The 3921-nt window shown below is 37.0% G+C and overlaps 1 long non-coding RNA gene across 1 annotated transcript; it reads left to right on the top strand.

The window, feature by feature from the left end:
* Window positions 1-27: 27 nt before the first annotated feature.
* On the top strand, window positions 28-3479 carry LOC113239555. The gene is made up of 3 exons (XR_003311195.1): window positions 28-116; window positions 2670-2772; window positions 3324-3479. It is a non-coding gene; the product is annotated as an uncharacterized LOC113239555 (long non-coding RNA).
* Window positions 3480-3921: the final 442 nt, after the last annotated feature.

The following is a 3921-nucleotide window of genomic DNA, read 5'->3' as shown; positions in this document are numbered from 1 at the left end:
TAAGTTTCTATTTCTTTATGTTTTCAGGGCGCGTATCAACTAAAATGGAAATTATACAACACAAACAACGAATAGAACCAGTGTTATTTTGGGTTCGATATCCGGATACGCTAAAAGTTTGTATTAAATGAATATTATTTGCGTAACGAATATAAATATTCGCGTTAATTTTTATTAGAACTTTCTTTCTGTAATTCTAACCAGCATATAGTACGAGGGACTTCATAAAAAGCTATACCAGCCGTCTTTAGACTTTGGCAGTGTTAAGAAAGCATCATTCAAGCTTCCAGCTCTTTCTCCTTTACACTTCATTTTACTTTTCTTCCAGCCCTTTCTCCTTTACACTTCAATTTAGTTATAAATTTCATCGACCGCCATCTTGAATTTATTTGACACAGGCAGTTGACCACCATTACTCTAAGACATTCCTTCCAGCACCTCTTACCTATCTCTAATAGTTTCCGTGATAGGAGACTTTGAAATTTGTATGGCGACCATCTTGTTTCTTTGAATTTCGAACATTATTTACTTCCGGCGAAAATTGAACAGGGTGTACCTCATAAAAATGTACAAATATCCCCTCCATATATTATAGTTTTGGCAGGCCGTTAATCACTCTTTAATATTAGGGGTTAAAGTATGAAATTGCCGTTTTATTGCAATAGGTTCTTTGAATTTTCATAGAATCTTCATGGTTTGAGGTTTTCGAATGAAACTTTTTTCAAATGGTTTCTGTGATTTCTTTTTTTTTTAAATTTGAAACATTTGAATATCGACTTTCAATTGTTTTTGTTATTCAATTTAGACAAGAAAGATGGATACTGCGAAAATTCGAGTGATTTTTTAATACGAGTTCCGACGCGGAACTAACGCGGCAGAAACAGCCCGCAATATCAATGCTGCGTTTGGAGAGGGGTCTACTAATGAACGCACCGTGCGATTTTGGTTTAAACGCTTTCGTGATGGAAATTTCGACTTAAAGAACGAGTCACGAGGAAGACCGCCCACATAACAGGTGAATAACGATGAATTAAGAGAGATAGTGGAAGCCGATCCTAGTCAAACTACCCAGGAATTAGCGGCATGGTTTAACGTTACCTTACCCACAATATTGACTCACTTGCGTCAAATCAATAAAATAAAAAAATACGAAAAATGGGTGCCTCATGATTTGACTGATCTGCAGAAAAAAACGCGTGTTGAAACTTGTGTTGCCTTGTTGAACCGGTACAGAAATGAAGGAATATTGGATCGAATTGTAACATGTGATGAAAAGTGGATTCTTTATGATAACCGGAAAAGAAAAATGCAATGGCTGACCCCAGGTCAAATGCCACAACAGTGTCCTAAAGCAAAACTTACCAATAAAAAGGTAATGGTAACTGTTTGGTGGTCTCAGCATGGTGTTATTCACTATAGTTTTCTCCGATCTGGTCAAGCAATAACGGCAGATGTCTATTGTGCCGAACTCCGAACCATGTTGACAAAACTAGCAGTAAAACAGCCCCGACTCATGAATCGATCTTCACCATTATTGCTCCACGACAACGCGAGACCTCACACAGCACGAGAAACCATTTTGACCCTTCAGGAACTGCAGTTAGAAACCATTCGTCATCCTCCGTATTCACCAGACCTTGCTCCAACGGACTACCATTTTTTTCGTGATTTGGACAATTATCTACGTGACAAGAAGTTTTCTTCCCAGGAGGCAGTACAAAATGCTTTCACACAGTTTGTGCAGTCTAGATCGTCGGAGTTTTATCGCAAAGGCATTAATAACCTTCCCATTAGATGGCAGCAATGTATAGATAATAATAGCAACTATTTTGATTAAATAAATTTGTTAAAAATTTAAAAAATAAACAATTTAGATTTTCAGTACAAATCGGCAATTTCATACTTTAACCCCTATTATTTTCTACATTCAGGTCTTCTCATATTTGATTCTTTGCTTTGGAATCTATCCGCATATTATTATGTTTACCATATATATATATTAGGTATATTTATCGTGTATATATTGTTTATTTTATACAGTATAAATGAACCTAACATTTTGACTTATGATATATTTTTAAGTGTGTCACCAACCTTGTGTTTTTTTTCTGTTTGGCTCAATGGTTGACTGGTAGGAAATGCCTTATGGCATTAAGTCAAACACACCTATTGAGAGATTCCATTCCACAATCGCAGAAATCATTAGAATTCAGAGAATGACGAATGAAGATGAGCCCATTCATACTATAATAACCTATGCACTAATTGCTTATAACAACGCAATTCGTTCTGCAATAGGCTATACGCCACATGAACTCTTATTTGGTCACACAGCATCCAGAAACCCTTTAAAAATTTGCCACACTCACGAATTTTACCAAGACTACGTTAGGAAACACCGTAGTTACACGGAAGCTGTTCAAGAGTGCGTCGCAGCGCTCACATCCAAAAATAAAGAACAGGTCATAGCGAAACGTAACCAAGATGCGGATGAGATTGCTTTCAAAATAGGTGAAACCAATGATAAGACGAAACCAGTATTTAAAAGACTAGGGTCCAGATCATTCACCTTCATCTAAACAACGTGGCTGAAATAATAAGAAAACACCCCAACTCTAAATCTATTAGAGTACATTTTAAGCTGTTACGAAGACCACACCTTGTTCCAGGTCGGTCCTCACAGAAGCCCTCGTGCTCAATGTTGTCGCCGCCGCTGTAGACATCTCACCAATAGATAACACACAAGGTGTGCTTATCCTAAAGCAAGAACAGGTCTGTAAGCAAAATGACTCCTTTAACTTAATCTGTATTTATAACATAAGCGATTTAGAGCTTGCAGCTGTTAAAATGATGACAGTTTTCATAGATACGACAGCTACAGAGGCGAGCGTCACCTCGAACTCCTTGCATAGATTATGTAAGGAACAAATGAATAGCACTTTAGTTATGATAGATAGTAAGTTAAGTTTTATTGCACATTATACACGTATTAAGAAACGTAGTTTAATTAATGGTTTAGGTTCTATAGTTAAGGCAATAACCGGTATTCTAGATTCAGATGACGCGACTAAATTCGAGTCAGAAATAAGTAAGATTCAAAGTAGAGTTGACTACACCAGAAACTCTTAGAAAAATTGTATTGTTTTGGCGAAACAAACAATTAATCATTTTAATACACAACTTAATTTTAGAGAAACTTATGATTTTAGAAGATGCACTTACATTTTCTCAGTTAGGTATAATGGACCCTAGTATTATTAATCCACATAGTTTACTAGACGAAATACATACCTTGCATAATCAGTTCTCATTTCACTCCGCAGTAGAAATAAGCCCAAATAAAATTCACGAGATTCAAAGAACTATAGAGGTAAAAGCGTATAGCACAGAACAAACACTTGCCTTTATTTTAGTTATTCCTTCGGTCTACCCTGAAATGTACCATTTATTACATTCCTATTCCATTCCCGATATAAAAACCTAACTATAATACCTAAATCCAAATACCTTGCACTGGGAATCGATGAGTATGCCTACGTAGAGGAACACTGCCGTCGCATCACAGATGATCTACTAATCTGCAAACAACTAGACACAAGAAGTATAAGAATGAATGAAGATTGCCTAATCCAGCTCATCCAGCACCAGCAACCTAACTGCACACGCGCGCACATGAACCTGAAACTATCCTAGAACCTGAAGACGTCGGCTGGCCCCAGCTGATGATCACTCCTAGTTGGAACACGATAATACTTTACATCATTTTGATAATATACATAATTTACAAACTCTACAAACTAAAAGTTAAAAGAGCTAAGGACATTACGAAGATGGAACCACGGAACGAGGACGTTCCCGGAAGCTACAGGACGCAATTCCGACTAGATGAGGGAGGAGTTAAGTCATTATATTCCCGGAAAC

The sequence above is a fragment of the Hyposmocoma kahamanoa genome, unplaced genomic scaffold, assembly GCF_003589595.1.
Source record: "Hyposmocoma kahamanoa isolate Upper Pololo Valley unplaced genomic scaffold, ASM358959v1 114, whole genome shotgun sequence".
Taxonomy (NCBI): domain Eukaryota; kingdom Metazoa; phylum Arthropoda; class Insecta; order Lepidoptera; family Cosmopterigidae; genus Hyposmocoma; species Hyposmocoma kahamanoa.
The sequence above is the reverse complement of the archived record's forward strand: the minus strand, read 5'-3'. Positions and strand labels throughout refer to the sequence as shown.